The sequence below is a fragment of the Geospiza fortis genome, unplaced genomic scaffold (assembly GCF_000277835.1).
Source record: "Geospiza fortis unplaced genomic scaffold, GeoFor_1.0 scaffold794, whole genome shotgun sequence".
Classification (NCBI taxonomy): Eukaryota; Metazoa; Chordata; class Aves; order Passeriformes; family Thraupidae; genus Geospiza; species Geospiza fortis.
In genome coordinates, this window is record NW_005054601.1 from 18,411 (window position 1) to 26,109 (window position 7,699).

Here is a 7,699-nt window from a genome sequence, read left to right on the forward strand (position 1 = left end):
AACTACTACCTCAAAAACCATTAATTTCCTCATTGTCATAAAACCAATACCCGTCCCCTTTTTAAAGGTTTTAGAAAAGGTGAAGAGAAGATATAGAAAAATGATCGCCCTCCAAAACTACTATTTTCTCATTTCAACCCCCTTCACAAAAGCATCAACTCTTTTACAAAGATGGCAAATAAAGCCTCTTGGAGTTCCTGGGCTTCTGGATGATCCCGAGACCATTGGTGGTGGATGCCTGGCTAGTAGCACAGCCCAAAGGGAATGTTTGGATCACACTTGCTAAGACTCTTCAACAGAACACATTCCTGTCCATGGGCGGTGCTAACAATCTCTTGGCCTCATGCCTGATAGAGATTCCTTTGAGGAATTCCCCTCCTTCACAGGGAAGGAGCCCAACCCAGTGGACACTTGGGATGAGTGGATGAGGATTTTACCCCATGCACCAGAGGGACTCCAAGAATTGGAGCTTCTGGGGTCCTCCAAGGCCACCTAGTGTGTCAAATTCTATTACAGACCATCAGGTAAAGCATGGCCTGTCTCTGAATACCAAAAATCTATCTACCTAAAAGACATGTCACCTACCAACAAAATCTATAACTCAGTTAACTGGTGCAATTATACCAGCAACACATTATCCGATTCCTCTTGTCATCCCAGACTACTGCACTGGGGTGTGTTCTTGATCTGTGGGGACAGCGTGAGGGCAGGAATCCCCTCCCATCTGCAGGGAGGTCCTTGTACGCTTGGCCAGCTTACCATCCTCACCCAAACTCAACACTGATTCACGACTGGCAGATGAAGAACACATTGGCCTGTTAGAAAAGAGAACTCACTCAATTAGATGAAAATTGCAATAGCCAAGTTGTTGATTGGCCACCTATGAAGAGGGTGGTGATGTTCCTTTTCTACTCTGGCTTGTTTCTGTGAAAGCCCTCGTGAGCTTTCTCACCTGGAGTCTTGGCTTGGTAAGCACACCAACTTAACATCTGCTGTATTAAGTGACCTCCTGTCAGACAGGTAAACCATCAGGCATGCCACGTTCCAAAACGGAGCCACTATTGACTTTTTCCTCCTTGCCCATGGACACGGCTGTGAAGAGTTTGAGGGGCTGAGTTGCTTCTATTTATCCAACCACAGCAAAGGCATCCACACTCGCATCCAAAAGATCCAAAATCTAGTCCAAGAACTTAAAACTGACAGCCTAATGGTTCGAAGATCTCTTTGGGCATTGGGGACTCAAGGGATGGGTTACTTCCCTCCTAAAAAATTTTTTTTTGGTCCTTTTAATTGGTTTTATTTTCATATGTATGTTCAGCTGTTTTAAGAAGTTACTCGCAAGGTCTCTTGGAGAAGCCTTTTTATTAAATAAAGAAGGGGGATTTGTGAGAGCCAGAGATCCAGCCAGAGAAAAGCTTGCTGGGCTCCTCTGGAGGGCTAACCCCTGAGCCACTGACTTTCTAGTCAGGGTGAGCAAACACCACCCCCAGAGATCTTTGTGACTTTATGTTGAACCCACATTACTCATTGGCCCTTCCCTTTGTCCTCCAGCCCCAAGCCCTTACCCCATTGGTTACCAGTTTTGAGCCACCCCCCATCTTCCCTATATAATCCCCTGTTTTTCCTTGGTTCAGAGAGTTTCTGTTCATGGCTCCCTTCACAGAGGGCCCTGCTCTTAATAAGGGCTACTGCTCTGTGGAATGCCATGCGGAGCTCTTGGGTCTTTCTCTGTGTCACCCAGAAGAAGAAAGCCAAAGCCATACACTGCACGCCAGGCTGGGAGAAGGATGCGCCTGTGCCCCTGAGCCATCCTTCTCAGGATGCTCTTCAGTAAGCTCGTGGCACCCTTACCACCCCTCGCCACTGCAGCACCTGTTGAGCCTGTCATTTTCCTCCAAAGTTCAGTCAGGCTGTCTGGGATCTGCAACAGACTTTGTGTGGATGCATTTCTTCTGTTACCCTAAAGTTCAGGAGTTCAAACTGTAGTCAAATTAAGACCCATTTCAAAGAGGTAAACACTCATTTCTCTTCAAGACCTTCACCCCATCAAGTTGTTTGCAAAGACATTAGCTCCCATCTTTCCTGTGTTGAAAGGATGACTTTGAGAAGGTTTTGTTGGGCCTCCAAGGCTCAGAGCTGAGATGAACACCACGGTGGGCTAGGCCTGGATGGGCCCTCCCTTCCTGCAGTACAGTTGCCGAGGGTGAGCTGCAGCAGTGTTGCTGCATCCCCTTGTTGCATTTGCAGTGCAGGAGGTGAGGGAGAATTCTCTGTGTGTGTGTAGTGAAACACTGGAAATTGCTCCCAGCTTCTGTCTGAACAGTGACATCAGCAAGGGGCAGTCAGGCCTCCTGTAGTTCTTGAAGGAAATGAGGAAAGATCTTTACACGTTAATGGCTTTAAGCATTAATGAGTTTTATTCAGGAGCTGACATGGTGGCTTGGGTTTTTGTTGCAGTCTCAGACTTCTCTCAAATTTGTTTTTAGGGCTGTATTATAAATGCCTCAGTAGAATGGTCAGCGATGTAACTGCTGTTCACTAGAAGAAAGAAATTTTATCATTAAGTCTGCTGTGCTGTTAGCAAAGCATAACTGAAATATAGCTCATAAAGCATAACATAAATATAGCTCAGAACTCCATAAATGCAGTCCCTGCCAAAAGTGTATTGCAGATGGATTTTCAAAAGTAAATCACAGAATCACAGAATTTCTAGGTTGGAAGAGACCTTTAAGATCATTGAGTCCAACCCATCTTCTAACACCTCAACTAGATCATGGCACCAAGTGCCAGATCCAGTCTTTTTTTAAACACATCGAGGGATGGTGACTCCACCACCTCCCTGGGTAGATGATTCCAGTATTTGATCGCTCTTTCTTTGAAAAACTTCCTCCTTAATTCTAGCCTGTATCTCCCTTGGCACAGTTTGAGACTGTGTCCTCTTGTTCTGTCTGTTGTTGCCCGGAGAAAGAGACCGATGCCCAGCTCACCACAGCCACCCTTCAGGAAGCTGAAGAGAGTGATAAGGTCACCTCTGAGTCTCCTTTTCTCCAGGGAGAAAAATGTAACTAATTCAGTTGTCCCTACATAGATGGGGATTATATGTAGCCATAATCTCCTTAGACCAACACCAGCACTAAAAGGATGACTTCAGTGTAGATATGAAGAATACTGGAATTTACATGTCCTGGTAGACTAGATCAAAAAGAATTTTGGATGGTTTAGTGAAAGATGGCAGGCTCCAAAGCCTATCAGGTAAAGAAAGATAAAACTTTGAAAGTTGTGCTCCATCTCTCTCTGACCCCTTCCCCGCGCCCACATTACCAGCACATGCAGACTCCTTGGTGCCTTTATCTATGATATTCATCGAGGTGGAGTTAAAAGACTCACCAGGATCAGTGTCTGAGGTGCAGTAACCATCACATACCCAGAACAGCCAGACTGGCCCAGGCTTTGCTGACTGCCTCAGCATCCTGGAGAGCTGAGGAGTGCTGATACACAGAGCGAGGAGGAGATTGGAAGTGCCAGAAACCAGCAGCTGTAACCCCAAACGTTTCCTGACACTCTCCCTCTCAGTCTTTTAAGCACAAAACTCAACTTACAGCCACCACTTACTCATCTTCCAGGTGGCTGATCCTCACTATGATTTTAGCAGAGAGGATTGTTAAAAACCTGATACTCTGCCTGTCCAGCCTGGGCTTCTCTAGTTTGGACACAAACATTCCATATCTTTAATTCTGTGTGAACACTGAGGTTTTTTGGATGGTGTTAATTTCTGTTTTGGCCAGGTTGCAAATGTACTTGTGAGCAGAGGGAGTATTTTAAATTTCCTGGTACTGCTCAGTGAGACAAAGGGAAACTTTGTGGAATTGGCATATATGCTCAGACACTGCTTGGGCTGGGTCTGATTTTTGCAAAAGCCTGCACAAAAACCCTGTCTGAGATGTCTGTGAACATGCAGCAAGGTGAGAGATGTCCCAAGCAGAGTTTTAAAGCATGTGCTCCTTCTGTTGCCTGTTGGGAGGCTTAATTTCAGATCCTGAGTGATGCTGGGAGTTAGGGATTTTTGCAAACCTCCCAGAAAAGCGGTGGCTCACAGACAAGAAAATCTCTAGAGTCAAACTGAGTGTATTTTTAGTGTTTTACCTAAGTTAGCATTTTCTTGTGCTAGTGAAATGTTCTTCATGTTGTCTTCTTGGGGGATTTTTTCACTAAAATGTTGCTTCATTGACTCTTAGCAAATTATCAGCAGATACAACAAGTATGTGTGACACCACATCTGCAGGATGTGGTAACTGCTGAGTCTGGCTCAAGGCTATTTTAAAGGAAAATACATGAAATTCTAAACTCTGCAGAAAGGTTTGCATGCCCTAATTTTTATTTCTCCTTCATAGAGTAGCTCCAGCTACTCTGAAGAGCAGGTATCAGTATCTCCACAAAAAACTTCCCATATTCAGGAATGAGTATCTGAATTTGACAAGCAGCAAGTGGAGTCCTGGCACCAGTCATCTGCTTTATAGTCATCTGTTCATAGATAACATCTATGAACTCTGGCTTTTTTATTTCAAATTGAAGATAAGTTCCTCTAGAATTATTTATGTTGATATTGAACAGTAGCTTATTTCTTCAAAACCTAGGATTAATTAGTCCAAAGGGTCAGGGCTGTCAGGAGGAGGCACAGCAATGGCTTGACCTGCTCAGAAATTCCCCACCGTTGTCCCAGTGTTTGTGAAACTGACATATGCCTGCCCCTTGGACTCCACTACAGTGTCTCCCCCATCTCCTCTGAGGATTTCTGGCAGAGAGAGGGATGCATCCAGACAGGTTCTTGTCTTTTGGTCCTTGTCTGCTTGGCCTGCAGGCACACTTGGCTCTTCCAAACACAGGTCAAGAAAGCAAAAGCATGTGCAGCTATGCGACTTCTTGGAATACAAGAACTCATACAGCAAAACTCACCCAAGCCCTTCCCCAGTTGTCTTCTTGATGTTGAAATTTCTGGTATCCCAGCTCCAAGGCTATGACAACCATCCACCCCTCCTCATATCAGTGGATGTGTCTGGGGGGGCTGGTGATTCCTCCAAACCGCCCTTCTCCTCCCTGATCATCCAATTTTCCCATCATAAACTCCACCAGCACCTTCAGCTATGCAGAGAAAAGCCTTGGTCTCAGCCCAGGTGCTGACAGTGTGCCAAGCAGCCTTTGCCATCTCTCCTGAGCCTTTTCCTCTGCACAGAAGGCTTTGGCTGTGGGCAGTTCTTGCAAACTTTTGTTGGAGAGAGAGGGCTGCCAGGCACAGGCACCTCTGGGCAGCCAAGTTGGCCAGCAAGGCTGCAGCCGGCTGCTGAAGATGCCATTACCTCGATATGCTCAGCCAGCATGGCCTGGAGCTCCATCTGCTCCTCCTGGGCTGGGCTCAGCAGGTTTGGCCACAGGCAGATGGCCAGGTTGCTGCAGGTCATTCTGCTGGTGGCCCCCATGCTGGCTGATGTGTTGCCACAGGATGAGCAGCTGCTTGAGGAGGAGCAGGTTTGCTGTGGGCAACTTCTGGGCTGTCCTGAGGGAACAGGAAGGTAACATCCATCAGGCAGGTGTTGCCCACAGCTGCCCCCAAAGCTGGCATGAGGCAGGGGGCAGCCAGCAGCCATGTTGCACAGGTCTGCAGGTGCTCTCAGCCAGTGTTCAGGCCCTGCGCTCGAGGAAGTAAGCCCATCCTGGCCATGTCACCACTCAGTTGCACACACTCTCCTCAGAGCTGATCCTGTGTCCAGCACCGGTTGTGGTCATGATCCTGCCCTCAGGCCCAAGCCTAGTCCTGGGCTGGTCCCAGTCCAAATCCCAGCACAGAGTTCCTGCTCTTGTTCATTTCCCCAAGGGTGGATACCCTGTGAGCATGGAGGTGTGGAGTTAGCTGACAAGGGTCACTAGACATGATACAGCTGGCTGACCAAGGGTTTGAGGGATAGCAGAGTCAGCTCTTGTTCTCCATCTAAAGCAGAGATAGAGCATCCTTGGGGGCAGCTGTTAGACAAGAAAGGGATACAAAAACAGGAGCAAGAATGTAGAAATGTCTCAGCTGAATAAACCGCAAGAATGCAGAAATAGGTGTGTTTGACCTTTAACCATGTAACCAATGATGAGCTTACTTTTGCAATATGTATGAGCTTCATTAACCCTAGTATAAAAACATGTATCGATTATCAATAAAGGAGACTTGCTGATCGTTCGCATCGAGTGCTGCTTTTCTCCCACCGACCCAACATGGAGGTAACTGATGGAGTTGGCAGGATGCTATGGGGCTGATGGCATCCAATGGAGACAAAGGAAACCCTGTGGAGCTCAGGGTGGCCTTTATGGAGCTTGAGCTCATTTGGGATTGAGGAGGGAGGAAACATCAGGGGATCCAGGTTGGCGTGATGGGAGCATGGAGAATTCAGAACTGGTGCGTGTGTCAGGATGCTATAGAGCATAGCAAAGTATGTGTGGAAACCCCATGGAGACAACCTGGACCCTATGGGGTGGCCATATGAGGCTTGAGAGTGCATATGGGAAGTGGGGGGAGCTGCCTGGAGTGGGGGATGCCGTCTTGGGCTGGGGGGCTATAGGGCACCAGAGAAGTCATTTGGGGCTAAGGGGAAGCAGTGAGACTGCAGCAGTGACTTCTGGAACAGTTGTGTCCCAGTTGGAACACCAACAAAGGCAGGAGCTGTATCCTGAGCTGGCAGCACCCACACAAGGTACACATTGCACTGCTTGACATCTCTCTGTGACATCGTGTGTTGGGAGCAGTGGCTTTCAGCGTGCCTCACTGCAGGGAGCATGGGTTTTGTAGCTGTCTTTGCAGCTTGTTTTGCTTCCCCTTCAAGGGATCTGGCTGGACTTTCCTGCCCTTTTCCCCTCATTTCCAACCCTTTTCTCTCTTCACATTTCCTGCCCTTTTCCCCTTCACCTCTCTCTCTCATCCCAGTCACAATTCTCACCATTTTCCCACCCTTAGTGTAAATATTGCATTATTTAAATGTTCTTGAGGAGCCCTTCCTTGATTTTTAAACAACATGCATGTCTCTCATTAGGAAGGCAACATAAAAGCAAAACAATACATGTGGTAAAATAATAAACTTACACTAAGCAGAAATAAGTCAGGTAATAGACATAATTAGTAGCACATGAGAGATAGGGTTTTCAGAAAAACACCTCATTGATTTCCTAAATATTGTACCATGACCCAGAGTCTGCAATGGCTGGCAAGCCTCATTTCACAGCAAGGATCTGCAGAACCATTCTTGGGAAAGGTTTTGTCTTGGTTTGGAAAGACAGGAGTCTGCTAAGGAAGGCAGAAGCCTCCCCTGAAATGGAGAATGTGAACACTCCCCACCCCTCTGAATTTTTATAATTTTAAATTAAGGGGCTCTCAGGCAAAAATATTTGTGGTAAATAGGTATGATTCGTGCTTATAAAATTGAAAGAGTAATAAATATGGATACAGTAATCAATATTTGGAAATAATAAAACAGTTAAAAAGTTGAAATACCAAAAAGAAAAGTGAGAGGAGGGGCTCTACACCCCTTTCCTGCGGATGTTCAGGATAGAAGGACATAGCAAGAGATAATGGTTACCAAAATTAACAAAAAGAAGGAGAAAATCTGGTTGGGTCCCAGGAAAATGCTAATTATAAGAGATTTATTGCTTTGATGCTAAAATATAG